This window comes from Lolium perenne, chromosome 2 (assembly GCF_019359855.2).
Source record: "Lolium perenne isolate Kyuss_39 chromosome 2, Kyuss_2.0, whole genome shotgun sequence".
Taxonomy (NCBI): Eukaryota; Viridiplantae; Streptophyta; class Magnoliopsida; order Poales; family Poaceae; genus Lolium; species Lolium perenne.
The window spans coordinates 109,037,296-109,064,618 of record NC_067245.2 but is presented as its reverse complement, the minus strand read 5'-3'; the positions used below and the strand labels follow the sequence as shown (position 1 = coordinate 109,064,618).

General features: G+C 44.1%; 1 pseudogene; it reads left to right on the top strand.

Moving 5' to 3' along the window:
• The first annotated feature begins 20,072 nt into the window (after positions 1-20,072).
• On the top strand, positions 20,073-22,827 carry LOC127330231 (vacuolar protein sorting-associated protein 24 homolog 1-like; annotated as a pseudogene).
• Positions 22,828-27,323: the final 4,496 nt, after the last annotated feature.

Below are 27,323 nucleotides of genomic sequence, written 5' to 3'. Positions count from 1 at the left end.
GGAGGGTTTCTGGCGACTTCGACTTCTCCCCGTGCGTTTTTAGGTCGAGGCCGATAAATAGTCCGAAGGAGGGCGTCGGAGGCCGGCCGAGGGGCCACACCACGGGCCGCGCGGCCCCCTGGGCCGCGCCGCCCTATGGTGTGGGGCCCTCGGGCCTCCACTTCAATTGCCCTTCTGGCTCCGTTAGTTTCCTGGGAAAATAGGGCCTTCTGCATAAATTCCGAGGTTTTTCCCGAAAGTTGGATTTCTGCACAAAAACGAGACACCAGAGCAGTTCTGCTGAAAACAGCGTTAGTCCGTGTTAGTTGCATCCAAAACACACAAATTAGAGGCAAAACAATAGCAAAAGTGTTCGGGAAAGTAGATACGTTTTGGACGTATCAACTCCCCCCAAGCTTAGCTTATTGCTTGTCCTCAAGCAATTCAGTTAACAACTGAGCGATAAAAGAACTTTCACGAACACATTTGCTCATATGATGTATATATTCTCATGCTATGGCTAATACTCGAGCAGTTCATAATGAGATACATGCAAATAAGATCATCTAACAGCTATGTCAATCATGGAGAGGTACCAACAATTAATAAAAAAGCATCATGAATCATGTGTATAAGCAAGATTGCAATGTTCATAAGAGAGCATGATAAAGTGGTATCTCGCTTGCCTGTATTTGGTTGGCAAAACATAAATGCCCGGGCACCTCTGGAGTTCATAGAAAGACTAGAAGTAGTGATTGTCAAAAGATAAATGCATCAAAGTTATACCACAATCAATCATATTTTGAGACAAGCATATTATACTAAGAATGACAGTTGTGCTCTCAAGATAGTGCTCAAAGAAATAATGGAGACACAACATAAAAGTAAAAGATTGACCCTTCGCAGAGGGAAGCAGGGATTAACATGCGCTAGAGCTTTTCATTTTTATAAATCAGGAGTAAAATTATTTTGAGAGGTGTTTGTTGTTGTCAACGAATGGTAATGGGTACACTAACTACCTCGCCAACCGGACTTTCAAGAGCGGCTCCCATGAATTATTGCATATTTATTTGGCACTCCTTCCAACCTTTCTTTCACAAACCATGGCTAACCGAATCCTCGGGTGCCTGCCAACAATCTCATACCATGAAGGAGTGCCTTTTTATTTTGGTTTTATTATGATGATGACACTCCCCCCAACCTTTGCTTACACAAGCCATGGCTAACCGAATCCTTCGGGTGCCGTCCAACAATCACAAACCATGGAGGAGTGTCTATTTAAGTTAATTAATTCGGGACTGGGAATCCCATTGCCAGCTCTTTTTGCAAAATTATTGGATAAGCGGATGTGCCACTAGTCCATATGAGAGTCCGTCAAAAGTAAATGACAAGGTTGAAAGCTAAACACCACATACTTCCTCATGAGCTATGAAACATAAACACAAATTGAGAAGCATTTTGAAGGTTTTAAAGGTAGCGCATGAGAATTTACTTGGAATGGTTTGAAATGCCATGCATAGGTATTTATGGTGGACACTCTGGAATAACTTGGTTTTCATGTGTTTGGAAGTACGAGCAGCGTTCTCGCTCAGTACAAGTGAAGGCTAGCAATAGACTAGGGAGCGACAAATCAAGAGAGCAAAGAATCGTCATAATCATGCTTGCGGCAAAATAAATTAACGGAGGCATAAAAGTGATACAAGAACTCTGAAGCAATATAAATCATCGAGGCTTAATTGACTTTTTGTTCAGTCATATGCATGCGTGAGCATGTGCCAAGTCGATATAAATGAATTATTCAGAGGAGGATACCACAATGCCATACTTACTTATGAATAAAACAATGCAAACAAACATCCATGACATGCTACTCATATTAATAAATTGGAGCTAAACATGAGAGATCATGAACTACTAGACTTCCTCAAATAACATATACCTCACATGAACCAACTAAGCATGCTCACATGGATGAGTATATGTACAAAAATGAAAACAAATAGAGTTCATACCAGCCTCTCACCACAATCCAATTGTCGTAGATCGTCATTATTGCCTTTTCACTTGTGCAGCTTGGATAATATGAAATGAAAACCACGCTCCAGCCACCGAAGACCATTGAACTCATAAAGAACTTTACAAACCAGAGAAGAACAGCAAATATTTTTGGTGTTTTCAAATTGCAAATAAGAACAAGAGGAAACAAACAAACAAAGCAAAATCTTTTTGGGTTTTCTTATAGCAAACGAGCAATAGCAAATAAAGTGAAACAAATGCAAGAAACTAAAGCAAACAAATGGTGAAGAGAAATAACAGAAATATTTTTGGTCTTTTTGTGTTTTGGGAAGGAAACAAAGCGAAATCAAGAAATAGCAAACTAAAAGAAACACAGAAAAGCGAGATGGCAGAAATCTGCCAAAACCTGACAGCAGTACAGAAATCGATTTTAACAAAAATCTTACGTTGCTCAGATCGAAAAGTGTTCAACTAATGAAAGTTAGATAACAACCTGGGGAACCTGCACAAAAATTGGCAGCTCAAAATGACTCTCTGGCTATTTTTGAGAATTTTTACGGTAACGTTCCAGAATCTGTTTTCAGGCAGCACTTCCCCAAATATTATCTTTCTCTCATTAGAAAACCACTCAATCGAACAAAACAAGTATGTACAAGTATCCAGCAACCATAGTATGCAAAGAATGAGTGATGCTGGTATACCTCCCCCCAAGCTTAGGCTTTTGGCCTAAGTGGAGTTCAATCCCATCGATCCCATGAAGTAGTGTCTCCGTAATATGAAGATGGGTCGTATTCCGGGTATGTGCTAGAAGAAGCACCCGGATATGTGACGGTGTGGTCGTAGGAGGTCCCGACGTCCTCGGAGTCATGTTGCTGGTGGAAGTCTCTTATCTTCAAATGTTCATCCACCTCCTCCTTAGTGCACGACCATGACTGTCTGTCAATACTCAACAAACTAGGTTGGGGAAGAGGGATTTCCTTCTCCTCCCCGTCAGAAAACAACATTCTATACACCATACTATCTAAAGTAGAGTCAGTAGTAACAAAATGATGACTCTTCATAGCAGTAATATCAAGTCTCCTAGGGGCCAATGGCACATCATTAGGATCAATAGGAAGATTAAGATATGTTAAAACGCGCAGTGCAATGGTTCCTCCAAAAATAGGCCCCCTGGTAGTCAGGCGGCGAGCAATAAGAGCACCAAGGTGATAGGAGGTTTGACCAGTAAGTGCAATATTCAGGAAAGCAAGATGGTAGCTAGAGATATTACTAGTGTTCTCCCTACCAAGAATGCTAGTAGCAATGTAGTATGCAAAATATTTAATGGCGGGGAGTTGAATGTTCCTTATCTTGCCCCGCTGAATGGTGCGACAATCATCGTCGGTGATCCCACGGTAGAGCTCCAGCAAGTCCCGGGGGTTGTCATCAATCCTACTTGCTGTACCTACAGGGGCAATATCCAAGGCACAACAAAAATCCTTCAATGGCATAGTTACAGTATTACCATAAATCACGAGCATAGCTGTTGGCTCATAGTGTTTGTTGTTGAACTGGAAACTCTCGACGAAGATTTTGGTGAGCAAGTAGTATTGCTCCCGTTCATCGCCCATATAAGTGGTTAACCCTGCCCTGTTGACAAGGGTTAAGAAATCCTCCAGTATCCCTGCATTCCTTAGAAAATCATAACATGGAAAAGTAGAAGCATTAGGAGGACCGTTGTCCTCTTCAGGCGCGAAGCTAGGCGCGAGGATGTCTTCATTATACGATTGCCTAATCCGGGTGGCGGCCCTAGAAGGCCTCCCGGTGCTGGTTGTCCCCTTCTTGAACAACTCTCCAAAGCTAAACTTCTTCATAGCTTCTCTGAAATTTTCAACAAATGACATAAAATTTTTGATTTGGTGACATATAATTGAGGGAAACTACCATAAGAACTTGCTAGAGTACTAATCATGCATCAAAACTAGTTTCTACCACTTAGAACAAGCATGCAAGCTCACTAAACATGTTACCTACAGCAGCAAAATATTCAAGATATACTCAACCAAACGAAATTCTACTTGGATGGGTGGAGGAGTCACATACCGAAGAGCAAATGTGTCAAATTTCAGACAGAAATCTGGGCTGAGCAAAGAGATCGAAAAATCTGGAGCTCTGGAGCAAAAACGCGAGTGAGAGGAACTTGGTACGAGTTTTTTCGAGAGAGAGACTGTTCTGGGCGAAAGAGATGACAAAGTGGGGCAGAGGGGGACCCACACCACATGGTGGCGCGGCCACCTCCTTGGCCGCGCCGGCCTGTGGTCTGGCGCCCTCTGGTGCCCCACAGGTCATCCTCTGGTGTTCCCAGGTGCCTCGTCGAAAAATAGGACCAACGGTATAATTTTTGTGAATTTTTGAAAACTTTGAAAAACGCACATTTCTGGGTATTTAGTTTATTATTACTGGCCAGGAAAAATTTCGAAATCTTCAAATAACTAAAGAACTTTGCAAATTAAAAGTGCTACAGCAACTAGAGCAAATGGAGGAAGAAAGAGATGTTGTTTACCTCCTCTATGCATATAAAAAGTATCCGTTAACAAGGTTGATCAAGTCTTGTCACCAAATAAATTTTACATAGCATAAGAAGAAATAAACCTCAAATCAATCATGTTACCTTGAATTGTATTGATATGGATCCAATCACGAGAATTTGATATTCTTCCTTAGGCTCATATATAGGACAATCAATAGTTCCCACTTTGATAGTTCTCACATTAGAAATAGTATTAACTCCACACGCTTTCTCAATCTTCTTAGGAAAATAAACGGTATGCTCCCTATCATCAACATTGAAAGTAACCTTTCCTTTATTGCAATCAATAACAGCCCCTGCGGTGTTAAGAAAAGGTCTCCCAAGAATAATAGACATATTATCATCTTCAGGCATTTCCAACACAACAAAATCAGTTAATATTAAGCAGTTAGTAGTAACTTGAACAGGAACATTCTCACATATACCAACAGGAATAGCAGTAGATTTATTAGCCATTTGCAAAGATATATCAGTAGGTATCAACTTATCTAAGTAAAGTCTCTTATAAAGAGAAAAAGGCATAACACTAACACCGGCTCCCAAGTCACATAGAGCAGTTTTAACATAATTATTCTTGATAGAACAAGGAATAGTAGGTATACCTGGGTCGCCCAACTTCTTCGGAACTTTGCCATTGAAAGAGTAATTAGCAAGCATGGTGGAAATTTCCTCATTGGGGATTTTCCTTTTGTTAGTAACAATATCTTTCATATACTTTGAATAAGGTGGCAATTTAATAGCATCAGTCAAAGGGATTTGCAAGAATAAAGGTTTCATCCAATCGCAAAATTTATTATAGTGTTCTTCTTCCTTTGATTTTAATTTCTTAGCAGGAAAAGGCATTTGCTTTTGCACCCAAGGTTCTCTTTCATTACCATGTTTCTCAGCAATAAAATCTTCTTTAGTGTACTTTTTATTTTTAGCATGCTTTTCAGGTTCTTCTTCAACCTCTTCTTTATCAGGAGTATCATTCTTATCATTATCATTATCATTATCATGTTCATTACCACTTTCAGTTTCAGCATCAGAAATAGAAATACTATTAGGATCATTAACAGGTTCAGAGGATTCTACAACATTTTTATGTTTCTTCTTCTTTTTCTTCCTAGAATGAGCACTAGGTTCAATGCGTTGAGAATCTTGTTCAACTCTTTTAGGATGCCCTTCAGGATATAGAGGATCCTGGGTAGAGACACCACCTCTAGTTGTTACTTCATAAGCATGTTTCTCTTTAGAATTATTCCCTAACAAGTCATTTTGCACTTTAGTGAGTTGATCAATTTGAGTTTGAATCATTTGAAAATGTTTAACAAGCATCTTAACATCATTGGAGGTTCTTTCCACAATATCATGCAATTCACTAATAGCTTGAGAATTTTCCATTAAATGATTCTCTACTCTCATATTAAAATTTTCTTGCTTAACAATATAATTATCAAACTCATCTAAGCATTGTGCAGGAGGTTTCGAATACGGAATATCTTCCCTTGTAAAGCGTTGAAGGGAGTTTACCTCAATCATGGATGAAGGGGGAATTATCTCACATATATCTTCAATAGGAGGTAGATTCTTCACATCTTCAGATTTAATACCTTTCTCCTTGAGAGACTTCTTGGCTTCCCTCATATCTTCATCATTCAATTTAATTAAACCCCGCTTCTTCAATATTGGAGTTGGAGTCGGTTCAGGCGTAGTCCAATCATCATGATTTCGGCTTATTTTAGCCAATAATTCTTCAGCGTCGTCTGGAGTTCTTTTCCTGAAAACACAACCAGCACAACTATCCAGGTATGCCCTAGACTCAATGGTTAGTCCACTATAAAATATATCAAGTAAATCATGCTTTTCCAAATCATGGTCAGGTCGAGCTCTAATAAGAGAGCAGAATCTCGACCAAGCCTCAGGCAATTTCTCTTCATCTTCCTGATTAAAATTATAAATTCTCTGCAAAGCAATATGTTGAGCACTAGCAGGAAAGTATTTGCGGAAGAAAACATCAAGCAATTCTTTCGGACTTTTAATAGAATTAGGTGGCAAATTATTATACCAAGTTTTAGCGTCATCCTTTAATGAGAATGGAAATATTTTAGCAACAAAGTAAGTACGCATCTTAACATCATCAGAAAACAAGCTACTAAGAGTAGATAATTCAGTCATGTGTTCAACAGCACTTTCTTTTTCAGTACCACAAAAGGGTGTTTTCTCAACAATAGCTATATGAGATAGATCAAGAGAAAAATCATAATCTTTATCCTTAATGTTTATGGGAGATGTGGCAAACTTAGGATCAGGAGACAGTTTATATCTAACAGCATGTTCTGCAAGCAACTTTTTAATTTTTCTTGTATCAGTAGTAGCATTGCATTTTTCAATAAAATCATCATTAAGCTCCACATAATCTTCCTCAGGATCATCACTAAAATAACCAAGTTCAGGTGAACTAACAGGTGTAGTAGCATTAGGAGTTTCAGTATTTTCAATTTGTCTAGACCTAGCAATTGTAGCATCTAGAAAAGATCCCAATGAACCACTATCATCAAGCACAGCAGAAACATTATCAATATTATGAGAGTGTTCAGATTCAGCAGATGTACCCGCATGCGAAGCATGTGGCGGTGAAACAAGTTTATCAATCACAGATGGTGAATCAAGAGCAGCAGAGGTATTCAGAATTGTACCTTTTCTTGTAGTGGATGGTAATATGGCGATCTTAGTATCGCGAGGTTTACCCATGATGGAGAATTTGCAGCGAACAATATTAATCCAAGTGAACTTCCAAATAAAGCTATGCTCCCCGGCAACGGCGCCAGAAAATAGTCTTGATGACCCACAAGTATAGGGGATCGCAACAGTCTTCGAGGGAAGTAAAATCCAATTTATTGATTCGACACAAGGGGAGACAAAGAACACTTGGAAGCCTTAACAGCGGAGTTGTCAATTCAGCTGCACCTGGAAACAGACTTGCTCGCAAGGGTTTATCAGAGTAATGTGTTTATAGCAGTAGCAGTAGTGAAATAACAGCAGAGTAACAGAGACAGCAGTAGTGATTTTAGTAAACAGCAGGATTAAAATACTGTAGGCACGGGGACGGATGACGGGCGTTGCATGGATGAGAGAAACTCATGTAACAATCATAGCAGGGCATTTGCAGATAATAATAAAACGGTGTCCAAGTACAAAGCAATCAATAGGCATGTGTTCCATATATAGTCGTGCGTGCTCGCAATGAGAAACTTGCACAACATCTTTTGTCCTACCAGCCGGTGGCAGCCGGGCCTCAAGGGAAACTACTGGATATTAAGGTACTCCTTTTAATAGAGTACCGGAGCAAAGCATTAACACTCCGTGAACACATGTGATCCTCACATCGCTACCATTCCCTCCGGTTGTCCCGATTTCTGTCACTTCGGGGCCATCGGTTCCGGACAGCGACATGTGTATACAACTTATAGGTAAGACCATAAACAATGAATATCATGATGAAACAATAACATGTTCAGATCTGAGATCATGGCACTCGGGCCCTAGTGACAAGCATTAAGCATAACAAGTTGCAACAATATCATCAAAGTACCAATTACGGACACTAGGCACTATGCCCTAACAATCTTATGCTATTACATGACCAATCTCATCCAATCCCTACCATCCCCTTCGGCCTACAGCGGGGGAATTACTCACACATGGATGGGGAAACATGGCTGGTTGATGTAGAGGCGTTGGCAGTGATGGCGGTGATGATCTCCTCCAATTCCCCGTCCCGGCGAAGTGCCAGAACGGAGACTTCTGGCTCCCGCGACGGAGTTTCGCGATGTGGCGGCGTTACGGAGGGTTTACCCGGCGACTTCGACATCTCCCCGTGCGTACTTAGGTCGAGGCCGATAAATAGTCCGAAGGAGGGCGTCGGAGGCCGGCCGAGGGGGCCACACCACAGGGCCGCGCGGGCCCCCCTGGGCCGCGCCGCCCTATGGTGTGGGGCCCTCGGGCCTCCACTTCAATTGCCCTTCTGGCTCCGTTAGTTTCCTGGGAAAATAGGGCCTTCTGCATAAATTCCGAGGTTTTTCCCGAAAGTTGGATTTCTGCACAAAAACGAGACACCAGAGCAGTTCTGCTGAAAACAGCGTTAGTCCGTGTTAGTTGCATCCAAAACACACAAATTAGAGGCAAAACAATAGCAAAAGTGTTCGGGAAAGTAGATACGTTTTGGACGTATCAACTCCCACTTAATACAACATCCCTCATAGTTGTTAAGTGGTACACGATCCACATCCACTACACCAAAACCGATCATCACGTGAGATGATGTAGCTTCAATGGTGAACATCAACATGTTGATCATATCATCCATATGACTCGTGTTCAACCTTTCGGTTTCCGTTGTCCCGAGGCCATGTCTGTACATGCTAGGCTCATCAAGCAAACCCAAGTATTCCGCGTGTGCAAACATGGCTTACACCCGTTGTATGTGAACATAGAGTCTATCACATCCGATCATCACGAGATGCTTCGAAACGACGAACTGTAGCAACGGTGCATACGAGGGGAGAACACTTTATTATCTTGATATTAATGTGAGGAATCATCTTATAATGCTACCGTCGCGATCTAAGCAAAATAAGATGCATAAAGGATTAACATCACATGCAATTCATATGTGATATGATATGGCCCTTTAGTCTTTGCGCCTTTGATCTTCATCTCCAAAGCACGGACATGATCCTCCATCATCAACGGGCATGATCTCCATCATCGTCGGCGTAGCGTCAAGCTCCATCGCGCCGTCTTCATGGTTGTTCACCGCATGTAGCAACTATTACAACTACTTTGAAATAATACTCAACATGAAATATAAAGACAACCATAAGGCTCCTGCCGGTTGCCACAGTACAATAATGATCATCTCATACATATTCATCATCACATCATGGCCATATCACATCACCAAACCCTGCAAAAACAAGTTAGACGCCTCTAATTTGGTTTGCATATTTTACGTGGTTTAGGGTTTTCGAGTAAGATCCAATCTACCTACGAACATGAACCACAACGGTGATACTAGTGTTGTCAATAGAAAGAATAATTGAATCTTCACTATGGTGGGAGAGACAGACACCCGCAAAGCCACTTATGCAATACAAGTTGCATGTCGAACGTGGAGCAAGTCTCATGAACGCGGTCATGTAAAGTTAGCCCGAGCCGCTTCATCCCACCATCCCGCAAGATGCAAAGTACTCTAACTAAAAACAAAAAAAGCATCAACACCCACAAACCATTGTGTTCTACTCGTGCAACCAATCTATGCATAGACACGGCTCTGATACCACTGATGGGATTCGTAGCATAGAAAACAAAAAATTTCCTACCGCAAGAACGAAACACAAGCCAAGATCTAATCTAGTAGACGGTAGCAACGAGGAGATGATGAGACTAACCCTCGAAGATTCACAAAGCTTAACGAGATTAGATCTCGGGGTGGATGTAGACGATCACTTGTCGCTTGCTAAAGCGCGTAGAAGATCTTGACGGTGCCACAATCGGGCAGCACCTCCGTACTCGATCACACGTACGATGTTGATGAAGACGACGTCCTCCTCCCCGTTCCAGCGGGCAGCGGAAGTAGTAGATCCTCCTCGGAATCTCGGCAGCACGACGGCGTGGTGGCGGTGGTGGTGGAGATCTCCGGCAGGGCTTCGCTATGCGCTGCGGGAGATTTATGTGGAGGAGGAAAGGCTAGGGTTTGGGGAGAGAGAGGGGTGCGGCCAGCTTATGGCTATTGGGGTGGCCGGCCCCCTCCCCTTGCCCCTCATTATATAGGTGGAAGCCCCAAACCTTATCTCCCAAGTATTCGAATAAGACCCCAACACCAAACCTACCTTTGGTGGGAAACCTACTAAAGGGGGGAGTCCTACTCAAGGTGGGACTCCCACCTTTCCATGAGGTGGGGTTGGCCGGCCACCCTTGGGGAGTCCACCTGGGACTCCTCCCCCTTAGGGTTTGGCTGGCCATGCATGTGGAGTCCCTCCGGGACTCCACCTTCCATAGTGATTTCTTCCGGACTTTTCTAGAACCTTCTAGAACCTTCCATAAATGCACCGGATCATTTCCAAACTTGGAATATGACTTCCTATATATGAATCTTATTCTCCAGACCATTCCGGAACTCCTCGTGATGTCCTGGATCCCATCCGAGACTCCGAACAAAACTTCGAACTCCATTCCATATTCCATATCTACTCAAACAACATCAAACCTTAAGTGTGTCACCCTACGGTTCGCGAACTATGCAGACATGGTTGAGACTTCTCTCCGACCAATAACCAGTAGCGGGATCTGGAGATCCATAATGGCTCCCACATATTCAACGATGACTTAGTGATTGATTGAACCATTTACATACGATACTGATTCCCTTTGTCACGCGATATTTTACTTGTCCGAGGTTTGATCATCGGTATCTCTATACCTTGTTCAAACCTCGTCTCTGACAAGTACTCTTTACTCGTACCGTGATATGTCATCTCTTATGAACCATTCATATGCTTGCAAGCTAATTAGACGACATTCCACCGAGAGGGCCCAGAGTATATCTATCCGTCATCGGGATGGACAAATCCCACTATTGATCCACATGCCTCAACTCATACTTTCCGGACACCTAATCCCACCTTTATAACCACCCATTTACGCAGTGGAGTTAGATGTAATCAAAGTACCCTTCCGGCATAAGTGATTTATATGATCTCATGGTCGAAAGGACTAGGTAACTATGTATCGAAAGCTTATAGCAAATGAACTTAATGACGTGATCTTATGCTATGCTTAATTGGGTGTGTCCATTACATCATTCACATAATGATATAACCTTGTTATTAATAACATCCAATGTTCATGATCATGAAACTATGATCATCTATTAATCAACAAGCTAGTTATACAAGAGGCTTACTAGGGACTCCTTGTTGTTCACATAAGACACATGTATCAATGTTTCGGTTAATACAATTTATAGCATGGTATGCAAACATTATCATAAACACAAAGATATATTATAATAACCATTTTATTATTGCCTCTTGGGCATATCTCCAACAGTAAGAGCATCTCCAGTGGTGCGACCCAAAACAACGACCTAAATGGTTCGCTTGTGTTCGTGGAATTGCGCCCAGACAAAATTTGGGCCGTTGTTCGGCCGACCAGGCCAGTGGACCCAGCGATGGGTCACCCATTTTGTCCGATGTTTGATCAATTTTATAAAAAAGTTCCTAAATTGCATACATATTTGGAGACAAATTTGCTTGAAGCAATTTGGTAAGAATTTAATACAAACATAGTAGAAGCCTACATCGTCTTCATTTTGCTCTCTGCTAGTCATCCTCGTCAGTGTGGTAGTGGCGGGTCTCGTCAAAGACCTTGACGGTGAGCATGCCACAGCTGTCGTACTTTTTCGATAAAGGATGTTTATTACTTTTGATAAGCAATTACATCCAGCCTCTGCATAACCAGGATGCACACAACCGTTCAAGTATCTGGAATCAAAGTATAAAAAAGGCGAAATACATATCGGAACGATGAATCATATAACGCCCAGGGTGAAGGTGGTGCTGCTATCCGTAGACTATGCAGTCACCCATGTAGGGAAAAAGTATCCCTCGCCGTAGCCTCCAACCGTGTACAAACCTCCGTAAAGAGGTCTCGGTTCTCCACCCGCTGAAGAGGTAACCATGAACGGAGAATACCTGTACATCTGTACATGACCTGCAACAAGGAACAATTTTTATCGTTAAAAATCTTGTCATTTCTACTTAGCCAAAGCGCCCAGATAACTGCTAGCGCCCCCACCCTAAGAAGCAACTTAAACCTTGAATCGATATCGTGAAGCCAATTGCCAAAGACAATGGACACACTAGTCGGGGGATACAGGGTAGACGCTACTTGAATGACTGACCATATAGATCTAGCAAAATGGCACTGGAAAAAAAGGTGTTTAATGGTTTCATCATGGTGACAGAAAACACATCTCGAACTTCCGTGCCAATTCCGCTTAACAAGATTATCTTTGGTAAGAATAACTCCTCGACGAAGGTACCATCCAAATATTTTAATTTTTAATGGTATCTTCATCTTCCAGATTTTCTTATTATTATCAACTGGTATATCAGAATGTAGGATCGCATTGTATAAAGATTTGACTGAGAAAGTACCATCTACATGAAGATTCCATCTAAATTCATCCGGTTCAGGCGATAGGTAATTTCACCCAGACGGTGAATTAGAGTGTTCCATGCTTGTAGCCTTTGCCCAAGTAAAACCCGTCTGAACGTCACATTCGGGGGTGAGGTAGCCATTATGGTGGCAATGGTATCACCTTTGCGACGAACAATACTATACAAAGCAGGATACTATTCACTTAAGGAAGCATTGTCTAACCAAGCATCTTCACAGAAACGTATCTGTGCTCCATTCTTAATCGAGAAAGTACCATGGCGAAAGAAAACATTCTTTGTCGCCATGAGACCAGCCCAGAAGTGAGAATCTCCAGGTTTCCAAACCACTTGGGATAACGTCTCCAAGCCAATATACTTTCTCAGAAGAATAGTTTGCCAAATCACATCCTCGGTAAGAAGCTTAAAAAGCCATTTACCCAGCAGAGCTGAATTCTTGACCTCCAGGTCATGAACTCCAAGCCCCCCTTGATCTTTGGGACTACAAACTATACTCCATTTCACCAGTCGGTATTTCTTTTTCTCGCTGTCACCTTGCCAAAAGAATTTGGATCGATAATAATCGAGTTTATGCAGAATTCCTTTCGGTAGCAGAAAGAATGATAACATATACAGTACCATATTTGTAAGTACTGAATTAATGAGTACCAATCTTCCTCCCAGGGACAGCAATTTACCCTTCCAACTATTAAGGCGTTTTTACAATCTTTCTTCCACAATTTTCCATTCCGCAATTGTAAGTCTCCGATAATGAATCGGAATACCCAAATAGCGTATAGGAAATTGGCCTTGCCCACAACCAAACAACTCTGTATATAGAGTCATATCATTTTGGGCCTCACCGAAGCAGAACAATTCACTTTTATGGAAATTGATTTTCAATCCCGACAACTGCTCGAAAGCCGCCAAAATTAGTTTCAGATTGCGAGCCTTTTCGAGATCATGATCCATAAAAATAATTGTATCATCGGCATATTGAAGGATAGATAAACCCCCATCAACCAGATGTGGGATCACACCTTCAATCTGACCATCAGACTTAGCCCGCTCTATGAGTATCGCCAACATATCCGCTACAATGTTAAACAACATTGGTGATAACGGATCCCCTTGGCGTAACCCTTTTCGTGTTTGGAAATAGTGGCCGGTGTCATCATTAACCCGAATTGCCACACTACCTCCATACACAAAGTCATGAATTAGAGCACGCCACTCTGGAGAAAAACCTTTCATCCTGAGTGTCTGTTGTAAGAAAGACCACTTGACCTTATCGTATGCCTTTTCGAAATCTAATTTTAAAATGACCCTATTTAATTTCTTAGAATGCATTTCATGTACCGTTTCATGCAAAACAACCACTCCATCAAGGATGTTCCTTCCTTGCATGAAAGCGGCCTGTGATGGCTGAACGACATGATCTGCAACCGTATTCAGTTTAATGGTGGCCACTTTCATGAAAATCTTGAAACTGACATTTAAGAGGCAAATAGGTCTATATTGTTGAATCCTTTCTGCCTCATTAACCTTCGGTAACAAGATTACTTCACCAAAATTTAGACGAAATAATTCTAGTTGTCCTGTGTGTAAAGCACTGAACAAATCTAGAAGGTCTAATTTAATAGTATCCCAGAAAGTTTGATAGAACTCCGCTGGAAAACCATCTGGACCCGGTGCTTTGTTGCACTCCATTTGGAAAATTGCCTTCTGAACCTCTTCCTCAGAATAAGGTGCGGTCAGTAGTCCATTTTCCTCTATAGAAACTTGGGGTATATCATCCGTTAGGTCCTCATTAAGAGAAAGAGAGCTTTCCTCCGGAGGACCAAACAGATCTTTATAATAATTAGTAATGTATGATTTAAGTTGCTCATGGCCTTCAATAACCCCTTCATCTTGGATAAGAGAGTGAATACGTTTTTTCCGATGTCTTCCATTGGCCAAACCCATGAAAATATCGTGTATTCGAATCACCTTCCAAAATAAATTGGGCTTTGGATCGTTGATACCGTTTGAGTTCCTCTTCGCGGAGAAGACTCACCATCTGCGCATTGGATTGATTCTTAAGATCAATCTCTTGCGTGGACAACGGTCTCACTTCCGCTACGGCCTCTAGATCATCGGTCACTTTTGATAAGCGAGCCTTCTCTTTTTTAAGAATACCATCCATATGGGCAGCCCACCCAGAGAGATGTTTGCGCATTGCCCGCATCTTATTATTCCATCTCAATATTGGAGTGTTAGCACTTACTGGTCTTTCCCAAACCATCTTGACCATCTCATGGAATCCGTCTCTATGTAACCAGCTAAGTTCAAATTTGAACGGCCGCTTACAAACAGGTCGGGGATTCCCAGTAGTTAAGAGGATAGGAGCATGGTCGGACAGTTTTTCAATACGTTCTAGTGCACGGACTGACACCATAGGATATTTATGTTTCCATTCGGTATCCATCAACACGCGATCTATTTTCTCGTATGTGGGTTCAGGCAAGCTGTTGGCCCAAGTAAACTGTCGACCTGACATAAACACCTCTCTTAAGTCCAAGCTATCAATGACAGCATTAAACAAGAAAGGCCAATGTCCATCGAAAAGACCTTTGCTTTTCTCATGAGGAAATCTTAGCAAATTGAAGTCCCCTCCGATCAAAACCGGATACGGGTTATCTTTTGCAAGATTTATCAACTCACGTAAAAAGTCAGCCTTAAAAGCGTCTTGGGCAGCACCATACACAGCAACCAGACTCCAAATGAACCCGTCTGCTTTGTTCTGAATATCGAGTTTAATGTGATACTCTCCATCAGAACTAGCTAGAACAGTCATAGTGTCTATGCGGATGCCTAGTAAAATGCCCCCAGACCTACCACGAGGCGAGCGAGAAAACCACTGAAAGTTAATCCCGCCTGACAAACGGTCGAGGAAACTTTGTGTGAAATTTCGCCTACCCATCTCCGATATAGCAATAAAATCTAAATCATAATCTCTACAACCATCGGCAATGTGAGAATGCTTAGCCAAGTCACCAAGACATCTGCTATTCCGAAACATGCCATTCATCGAGAAACTATTTTAGATTTAGAATTTTTGCCATATCTACGAGATTTTTTTCCAGCCGACGATCGAGAACCACGTGCAAAGGCATTTAGATCATGAACTGAACTAAGCTCTGAATGTTCCAAATCGACTTCTGTAACACTCCCAACTATAGCCGAGAGAAGATGACCATCTAGGATGTCATCATCTTCATCATCGTCTACAATGGAAGTAGCAGGCTCAGTAGATCCATTTGAAGCAACCGTTAAACGGTCAAGCTCCGTCTGTCTCAACACATTAGTCGAAGCTATAATCTCATCCGACCGACTACCCAGCGAGACTCCTACACTACTCAAATTAGAAGAAATACGAGTATCTGAAAAAGAAGTAAACGACTTGGCTGAATGTTTAGTACCTGCCGTGTCTAGGTTTATCTCCGCCTTGCGCCGCATAGCCCTCTGCATCACGTCCTCATCCGTAGCCCCAGCACCGTCCTCCGCCAAAGCATACCTCCCACTCCTCCTCACCGTCGGCTGAGCAACCGGTGGAGGACTCGTGGGACGAAGATGTTGTACGGCGGCAGCTGACGGGGGAGGACTCGGGCTAGGTGTAGAAGCTCCCGAGCCCTGCACCGAGGTAGGTGAAGGCGGCGACCCTGAAGCTGGTGTAGACGAAGTCGGTGGAGGGGTAGATGGTGTAGAAGCCCCCACCACCGAACCCAACAGCGACACCTCAGCGCCCCCAGTTGAAATGGGAGTGGAGGGCCGGCTGGAGCTCCTCCCCTGCCCGGCCACCTCCTCCGCCTGAGGCTCGTCGCAGCGACTAGGGCGTACGTGAGAAGGCGATGGCGCCGGCTGCAACGTCACTCCAGGATCCCCACTCGGCGAGTGCCGACCCGCCGGGCCACAGGCCGGCTGCAGCAGCAACGCCTGGCCGGAGGCCGGCCCCTGATGCTCCACCGCGCGGGCGGCCGGCTGCCGCTGCGCTACCGGGCCAAAGGCCAGCTGCTGTAGCCCCGCCGAGGCGGCGGTGAACTGCTGCTGCCCTGCCGTCAAAGCCACAGCCGGCAGCAGCCCCGAAGCCGCCGTGTCGGACGCTGAAGGAGGAGGGGTCCTCGGCTGCATCCTCTCCGTCTAAGCCGCGGTAGAAGACGGAGATGGACCAACCGAGGGACTCCTGAGCGGTGTAGACGCCGGCGAACCCGGGCGCGTCCTTCCCTGCATAAAAGTCTGAACTCGAGACGGTGAAGACGTCCTGGACGTAGTAGGCGGGGTTGCCACCAGATGAGGCGACACCGCCTTGGCTCTCGCCACAATCTCCCTCCCTCTGTCAGTCACCGGTGAGTGGTTAAACGGGGTCAGAGCCACCTGAGAAACCGGTACCGAAGCTGTGCTAGAAGGGTGTAAAGCCGCTTGGCCATCGACCTGCATGTGTGATGTCCCAGGTGCAACATCCGCCGCGGGATCCTCAAGCCCCGCATCATCAAAACCATGAGACTCGTCATCATCATCGTCTCCCTTCCAAAAGAAAGGCCGAAACCGAGGATCCGGCTTAAACCCAGGAGCCTCACGACGAAACCGAAACATGTATATCCATTAAGCTTGAGACGAGCCAAGACCTCTAAACATGGTGACCTGTCCTTAGACTTATCTTTCTCCAGAACAGATACGTTTCTCATAGCCACCTGAATCCGAACAGTCCCCTGACTCCGAAGAGTATACAAATCGACATCAAGTGTAGAACCAATAAAAGTGCCTACAACCCATAGACCCAAGAAGTGGCGAAGCGAGTCTGGTACACATTCGACATGCACCCACACAGGCTCCATAACAAACTCAGGTGTAACATCCTGATGAGCCCAAGAAGATACAATGGCATGTGCATTTATCTTAGGCACACACATCTGCATACCATCAATTCTCAGTAGGTCCTCAGCAGTAGGGATCCCAATCAAAAAGGCATTTGTACCATGAGCCACTGCCTCCCACTTCCATGCCGGATTCCCCGGACACATGCGAGCCATAAGACTCTGAATATTTGCCGCTGTCACTGTCCCCTCCCCTGACACCTGTACCAAGGCTGTAGGCGCGCCAGAGGGTAACGACTGTGGCTTATACACTGAATCTGGAATCTGAAGGTCAAGAGTAGCATCATTACCGCAGCCAACGAAAAAACTCATGGGCTTCGGAATCTTCAAAATAGGGCACCGAATGGTCGGGTGCGCTCCGGAATCACAAACTAAACAATAATGCAAAACCTTACAGTCCTTTGTAGCATGGGTATTGATAGCGCACTTCCAACATCGCCCCACTTTCTTCGGCTTCGCAACTGGTGCCACAGGATCCGGCGCAGCCATAGGTACCGGAAGCGGAGCGGGTACCTCATTGGGCGGCATAGTTGTCACACCCGGCGCCATAGCGACGGGCTGGCCCATCACGAGCTGCGTGGGCGGTGGGGCTGCTGCTGCCCCTGCCCCAACTCCCCCCACCGTAGTAGGCTTCTTCTTCCTCCTCTTCTTCAGTTGTCCGGGTTGTGCCGGTGGTTGTTGCACCACTTGCTGTGCAGTTGGCTGCGCCACAGGCTGGTGCACATGTTGAGGATATTGGTAGAATTGGCCTTGGTACTGCGGATACGGAGGTTGCTGCGGCACATACTGCGATGGAGGAATCGACATACTCAGCTGAGGCCGAAAAACTCCCTGCGGTCTTGGCGGAGCAGGTTGGGGCGGCGGCATCAAGGCTCCCGCCGGCCACCCCTGGAAGCCCGGGGGGCCCTGATATGCGCCAGCAGCTGCCCCCGGCGCGACGACAGGCCTCACGGCCGTAGCAGCAGCGGGAACCGGCGCGGTTGCCGCCAACCCCGGCGGCGCAGGCGGGCGGGATGGCCCGGCCATGGATGAAGACGCAGCCCTCCCGGCTACCACGTGGACGAAGGATCGACTCCAAGCAGCACGCCTTGGCTCAGCGCTAGACGAAGCGGAGATCGAGTTGTCGGCGACCCGGCGAGGAAGATCGACGCGATGGAGAGGAGAGGCGGCGCTGAGGTTTTCGGTGCGTGACGAGGCGATCGCAGACGTGATCACATGCTTCTCGACAAGGGGGCGTGAAGACCTCCTGGAATCATGTTGCAGGCCCATCAGCGCGTGAGCAAATTCGGCCCATCTTGACTGCGGCCTTGCGTCGATCCCGCCTCCGGAGGTTCAAACCGAGGCCGAACGACGGACTCGATCGACGTAGCCGACTCCGGCGAGGCTTTCCCGCCGTCCATCGAAGCCATTGTCGCGACCGCCGCCACCCCGCTCGTCGCCTTGGCAACAAAGTCGGCAAGGATCGCCGGCGGCGTGATCCGCCTAGACGGGAGAGGGCCTTTCCACGCCTTTAGCCGAACTGGCGGCCTGGTCATTCTCCGCCCCGTCGGCGAAGACGGAAGGGACCTCCCACGGCGCGCCAGAACCTCGGCCGGCGGCGACAGAGACCTCGTCCGAGTCGCGGTGCCGCCGTCCGAAGCAACGCACCCTGCACCCTTTTCCCATGATCGCGAGGCGACGCCAGGGTACCCGATCTTGGCCCAAAAGTCTTGAAAGATCTCGTCGCTCCCCTGATCTTCATCACGAACAATAGGCAGAACCTTCGGTTCATCCTCCAGGCCGCACCAGGCCACTTCCTCCGCCACCGAAATCTCCTCGTCCACCTCTGACTCAGCGAGGGGATCGAAACGACTTCCAGATCGCGGAGATCCCGCAACCGGCGAGAGCACAGGTCGCACCGGCCGGAGATTGAACCGCCGCCGTGGCTTCGGCCCCGCAGATCGCCAGAGTTCCACCATCACCTCATCGGCTTCAAATTCGACCTCCCTTTCATGTGTGCGGGCGAAAGACGACGAAGCGTCTCCAACCTTGAAGACGACGAAGTGTTGTCGTACTTGAAGACGACGAAGTGCCTGACTTCACTAGCATGTGTGCGGGCGAAGCGTCTCCAACCGTTACGGAGGAACGTATGTCTTTGGCCATCGAACTACACCTCCATTGATGGCCTAGCGAAACATCGTTGCGTCGCTGCCATGCAGACCCTCGTTCCACGTGGACGGAACACGTGCTGTCCGCACCGATGCATGGGTTTATCAAATTTGGTGACTCAATGGGTCTCACCGAACGAGTCAGTCCGTTTGAGTCGAACATGCGCGGCCGATCCGTCTGTAACATGTGCAGGAACCGGTCAGGCTGCTGGAGATGCCCTAAATCCGTCGCTGTTGCAGCGACTTCCGTCCGCCTCGGGCTCTGACTGGGGAAAGGTTTTGGGTTTTGGAACGACGGCCCTCGCCGGAGGAGCAAATAGGCGGGCCCGAGGAATCTCCGGTATATCCAACGGTTTTCGCTCCTGATCTGGCGGGTTCGGATGGACGCCTTGAAGGGCCTGCTGAAGCCGCGGCCGACGCCGCAGCAGTTGCTGCGTGAGTGGCAGCGCCGCCTCCGGAACGAGCGCCTCGTCCTCGACCGCCGCATCCGTGGTAACTTCGTCTTGTACTCGCCACCACCTGTATTCCCAGTTGCTGCGTGAGTAAGCTTGGTAATCTGGTAGATTTAATGTAGTACACGGGTCAATTTGGGGGCGATTTCTAGGTTGTACAGATGAATCGCCGCACGGTTCGGTTGAATCAATGATCGCGGAGCGAAGGCGTCTCATAATTGACTCAGAGTTCGCATCTTGCTGACCTCATTAATCGGCAATGCACCTAATGGTAATCCTTGTTTTTTGTTTCCTCAGAGGTGCAACGGGAGGAGAAGAAGGTGGAGAAAGCGATCAGGGAGGCTGCCAAGCGCAACGACCTAGCATCGGCCAAGGTGTGTATCAGTCACTGGCGTAAGCATATATATACCCCTGCTCTTTATATCATCCTTGACAGTCTAGCAGGTAGCAGCAGCATAAGTTCATCAGAAATCCCCGTTATATAATAGTGTGCTCCCTTATTTACGATTTCTTAGGGCCGGAAATTTTGAGCTGTTTCAGTTCTTAAAACGACAGCTAGTTAATGAATTTGTGCTAGGAATTTGCAGCTCTAGGTATTTGGTCCTTTTGATGTTATGTGTTTCGCAAAATTTCCTCTGAACATTGTTTAGAAGTTACCGCTGGTTAGCTAATACCATTAAATATATAACCATGACTGTATGCTTTAATCCTTCTTATTTTTTTAACGTTCCAGTAGATACCACAGCTTACTTCACTGTTGGTGGTTCTCATTTCCTTTTGATGTTCCAGATTCTCGCCAAGGAACTGGTGAGATCAAGACATGGTGTAAACCGTCTTCATGAAAACAAGGCACAACTGAATTCGGTATCAATGCGTCTTGGAGAAGTTATTGGTATGGTGTTTTCTGGATGCTGATGCACCTTACATTTTCAACCACTACCCCATAGTTATTAATCTATAGTGGCATTGCCCTTCAGGCCTCGGGTTTAGTTTTCTTACACAGATTTCAATAGCAACCAGTTCAACACCACTCTTGGCATCACAATGTAACTTTCTGACAGTTGCTGTGGTTCCCCAATTCCCCACAAGTTGTTGTTGTTTGATTAGGAGTACACATATAATGCTGCTCTTGTTTGGTATTATGTGCTCTAGGAGAATGCATGATCCTACTGCCTTTTGCTTGAAGCTTCAAACCATGATAGAACTAGTAAATTTAGTACAATGAAATCTCAACTCTCAAGTCATTATCAGGATCATATTCTGATTGACACTCATCCATCTGATAGTATTTCAATCTACATATGAGTTGATCCACTTTTGACATGTCTAATAATTTTTTTTACCATTTCTATAAAAAAGTTTACCCACTTCTTGTCGATGTCTGACATCCCTGAAATGTGAAGACATTTGTTAAGTTATGTCATGCTCAAATATTTATTTTTCCGTTTCCTGATGCATAATTCAATATTTTGCATTTTATAGGGACTGAAAGGATGGTTGGTTGTCTGTCGAAGAGTGCTGAAGTTATGCAAATTATTAGCATACTAATGAAAGCCCCAGCATTGGCAGCCACGATGGAACAATTCACCAAAGAAATGATAAAGGTAACATTTGTCTGTGCTTTAAACATCTCTTGCATATGAGGCTCAAAAATCTTTGGGTTCATTGCCAGCAGGGCTATCTTCGGAACTTAAGACTTGCGTTCTAATTGCTAATATGATCTATCATTTAGGCAGAGGTGATGGAAGAGATGACGAGTGACATGATTGATTCGGCTTTGGACTTTGAGGACATGGAGGATGAAATTGAAGAGGAGGTTGACAAGGTTCTTGCTGAATTAGCAGCTGAGACTTCCTCACAGCTACCAGCAGCAGCCAGGGCGCAGGGGATAAAGCAAGTCTCAGTGGGCAGGGCTCAAGGAGAGGTATGTGCTTTTGTCGAGTGCCCTTCTGTGTGTTTGCATGCATTTTACAGCTGTGTAAACTATAAACTATGCAAAAAGTAATTATGTGCTGCCAAGAGTTTACCCCTCACACCAGTTCTCCACTGTAGGACATCAACCATCCTATTTTAATTTTTCAAAAATCTATTGATTACCAAAGCCCGATACTCCGGTAGTGGTAATAAGCTTCTGAATTCTAAAATAAAAATATTCCGACAATAATTGAAGTTATAAAAACAGCCACAGTGTGCTCTTCGGCTGGTGAGTAAATGATTCATGTGCATTATAGTACTACCTCTGTTTATAAAAGGATGTCGAAGATTTTAAATTCGGATGATATATAGATAATAGTTTGGATGGTACCTAAGAGCCTTTCTGTTCCAACATATTGCAGCAACAAGCTGTTGCTAAGGGCGCCAACGACGAAGAGGAAGATCTAAAACTAAAAGAGATCTGATCACGGCTTGCCAATGTGAGGTCATCAGGTCTGACAATTGAGCCCCGAATTTAATAAGTAACTCAATTTATTGATGTCTCTTGCGGGACAACACACCCTTGCATACTTATACGTGGGGGCTTGTGATGTACGGAGATATTTTTTCTCACCCATTCATGCTTGAGGTATTGAATACATTGTAGTGCAATTGGCGAGCTGTATGATAAAGATCAAATGGCTCGTTTGCTTTTTGTACTTGTATATAATCAAATATATTATTCACTCGTTCGTTTCCAGACACCTATGTAAGAGTGCATTCTTCTCTGGGGTAAATGACAAAAGATCTGAAGTTACAGTGCACTATTAACAAATGGCAAAGCCAAGCAAAGAGAATATAATAGGAGATTAGAAAACAAGATTTCAAAGTTCTCTGTATCCAATCTTGGAATGCTGATTTGATACTTGATGATTTGTTCTGTGAATGACCGTACAGCTTGTTTCCACCCCTCAACAATAGGAGTTCAGTCATAATTATCCAACTATTCATTGTTTATGAAATCCACAAGACTGCAAGAACAAGAATTTCCATTGGAAGAGGAGACTGCAGGGCTTCTCTTATGCTTGAAATTTCATCAAGATGTGAAATGCCACTATGTCTGGACAGATGATGTCGCTTTATTAATTTAATTAATGGCTTAAACATTATACCCGGCATCTGTTAACTAGGAAGCGCATAGCCACACAAGTTTTAAAAAATCTAAACAAAAAAGGCGCAATACAAGTAATCCATGTAGAAATTGTAGAGATGCCTAAGGTGATAAGGTGATGGAGTACTAGTCCGAAGATCACGCTACCATCCATGTTGGATAAATATCTCTCGATGTGTCCTCCAACCAAGTACACACTTCTATTAATAGGTCTAGATTCTCCACATGTTGTAGATTCGGTCATGATCGGAGAAAAGCTATGCACCTGCAGATAACCTGCTCGAGAGAGGATTTTTTTATCATAAAAATATTATTATTTTTACATAGCCAAAGCGACCAAATGAAAGCAAGCACTCACACCATGATCAACACCATTTAGCCAACTGCTAAAATATTAGCATTGCTACATGGTGGGTACAAGGTGGAAGCTACTTGGATGATCGACTATATAGATATAACAGATTCGCACGAGAATAATACATATTGAACAGTTTCGTCGCGATAAAAAAATACACTACTTCCATGCCAATTATGATTTTATAAGGTTGTTTGGTGAGAATCACTCCCCAGAGAGTGTCTATCCAGAAGATATATGAGGGTCTACCTTGTATTTTCTTTGCATAGAGCACCGTTAAATTTGAGAGATGCATCCCCTTCCTCCCCAAAAGGTTCCCAGTGTGTTTATGATGTTAGATGGTTGTCAATCTCTGGAACTCTATGACGATGTTAGATGACTGCTATCACTTGGAGACTAAATTCCTAAAAATTTAGTTTGAGTATGTACATCATGAAGCAAACTCTATATCTCATGAGTTGACTATGTAAGCTAGGGATCAAGCGAGCCTAGATACCCCCCACCCCCCAACCCCCACCCCAGAGTCGATTGTACCTCAGAGCAGGACTGCCTGTAGGAAACCCTTTCTATTGGTCGATGTTGAGTCTAGTAGTTGTGAAAACTATTTGAAAGTTAAAAGTATTTGCAAAAATTCGAATAGGATTCTTTTTACTCCTTATCTGGTGTCACTCTAATGTTGGGTCATCTTACCTTGTTTTGATTGAAAAAGGTTTTACCTCTACTTTGTTAGTTCCAAACATCTAGGATCAACGGGTTTGGGTTGTTTTTCTATAAGTACTTTGTACTCGGTTTCTTAACTCAAGAGTTTCCAAAGTTACATCAGTTGATCTGAATCTTTGTTCCTTCCATTCAGACAATGTTATCATATCGTTGAATCCTTTCCAAGGAATCTGTTTCTCATGGCTTTTGTCTTTCTCTTCAGGGTGGTCGTGGTCGTGGCCGCCGTGGACAAAACAATGTTTAGCAGGAACTTCCGACACCTCCCACATTGGTGCAGGTTCTTAACAACATTGAGACCAACCGTGTGAGGAATGAACATCTTTTGGAGCGTGTGGCTCAAAACACAGAACGTCGTTCCGACAACTGTATTACACTTGGGGATTTCATCCATGTGCCTTCAGTCTTCACCCACCCCAAGGAGCCTCTTGATGATGATGATTGGCTCCGTACAATTGAGCGCAAGTTCAATGCTCTTCATTTTTCACCCGGTGAACTTCGCCACCTACTAGTTAAAAGGTGTTGCTGGTGCTTGGTGGGAAGGTTTTCTAGCTCTTCAAGCGCCAAAGTTTGTCATAGCTTTTCGTGCAGCCTATATCCCCAAGACTGTCATGGACATCAAAAGGAGGGAATTCCTAGATTTCACTCAGAGAAAGTTGAACGTTGAGATATATGGAGGTGAGTTCACCCAAATTTTCTCGCTATGCCCCCCCCCCCCCCCCCCGTGATGTGGTTGATGATACTGATAAGCAAGATTTGTTCCGCAAGGACTTAACCCTGGGCTGGGACGTCGCCTTATGTTATGGCCTCTTAGGCCCTTTGATATCTTGTTACGTAGAATAACATAATTTGCTTTCCGTTGCTTTTTGTATTGTTGGTCAGTGACTTCTTGTGTGTAATAATTTGGATCTTAACTCTGCAAAGAGTTGTAATATTATTGCTTTCAGTCATAGAGTCACTGTTGTGTTACCGATTCTCTCACTTTAGGCCCTCGAGGTCTAGGTTAGGCTTATGCCAGACAAAGATCTGGATCTGTCTAGCCCCGACCCCGGGGTCGCCACATTAACTCTGTCATGAAGGACGCCGCCGCTGATCTTCCTCTCTTATGTGGCCTTCGGGACATGGAGGCAGGGTGAGTCTCGGTCCCCTTCGACGAGAGGACATCGTTCTGGTGTTAGGATTAGGGTTTGGTGGGGCGACACTCAGGTGGAGGAGGCGATGCCTTCTCCAATAAAATGTTCCCAGCTTCATCCCCATTTCGTCGGACACGTCAAGAAGCTTGTGGAAGTGGTATGGTTCTCGAGAACTTATGGTTGTGAGGATCTCCGGATCGTCAAGGAGTTTCATCGATGTCCTTCTTATTCTTCATGTCCGAAATGGATATGGTCTTCTTGACATGTTCGACGATTTTTCATCCACAACCAACAATGCTAGTAAAAGAGAATATTATGGCTTTAGTCCTTTTAGAGTTAGTCAGTGTAAAAGAGAAATGGAAAGAAACGCTGAACATAACCACTTCTGTCTAGGCCTCTCCGGTGCATGCTGATCCAAATTATTCGTCAATGCAGGCTTGCTCCTCGAAACCAACGCAAACGAGTTCAATTTCTTGACCTAGCAGGGAACTCCTCTATGCCAACCAGGTCGACAGACCAACCGCACACCGCACACCCGCGCCACCCGCGTCGGTTAGTTGGGCAGCAGCCCAACAATAGCACGTATACTCTCTTTCTCTATTTTTTTGTCATTTTTTTCCTGTTGATTCGATCTTTCTTTTCTTTGTTTTTAAAAATTTCAAAACTGAACTTTTTTCGAAAAACTAAACTTTTTTCAAATCTAAATATTTGAACATATTTTAAATTTGAATATTTTCTAAAAGTTAGAAAAATTATTATATATATATGAATATTTTTCGAATTTTGAAATATTTTCATATGAACATTTTTTGAATTCAAATATTTTTCAAACTTGAACATTTTCATATGTAAATGTATTTTAAATTTGAATTTTTTTCAAACTCGAACGTTTTTAGAATTTGAACAATTTCAAATTTGATTTTTTTTTTTAATTTGAACAAGAATGAAAAAGAAATAAAAAAGAAAACCAAAAACCAAACAAAAAAGAAAGAAAAAAATATAAACAGAAGTCGAAAAAACTAAAAATGAAAAGAAAACGATAATGGGCCAGACCCAATACCTGACCATGGGTGTGCAGTACTTCGTAAGCACCGATCTGGTCGGTACATAGGATTGATATGCGGGGGGTGCTATACACCGACCCGGTCGGGGAATATGGATATCACACACCCAAGGTGGGTGTTGGGCCGGCCCAACGTTTTTTTTGCCTTTTTTGAATTATCTTTTTTTTTCTGCTGTTTCTATTGTGTGTTTTCAAATTTGAACTTTTTTCAAAACGTGAACTTTAAAGAAATTGAACATTTTTTTTTTGAGTATGAACATATTTTTAATTTGAACCAAAAATTAAAATTTCAAAATATGAAATTTTTTAATGTGAACATTTTTTAAAAAAATTCTTAATTTTTTTGAAAAAATGAACATTTTTCAAGTTTGAACTTTCTCAAAAATTTGTTTATTTTTCATATTTGAAGATTTTTAAAATTTAAGAATTTTTAAATCTGAAAAAATAAACAGAAAACCGGAAACATTGAAAACCGACAAAAAACCGAACAGAAGGTGAAAACCAGAAAAAAATGGACAGAAAATCACGTTAACCGGCCGTAAGAAAAATCGCGATATATGGGCCGGCCCATAGCAATGTCCAGGGTGTGCGGCACCAGGTAGGTGCCGAATTTGGACTTAGCAGCCCAAAGAATGTAAGCCGTGGCTTTCTCATGGGCTGGGGCCCACTCCTAATGAAACCTCGTTCGAGGAA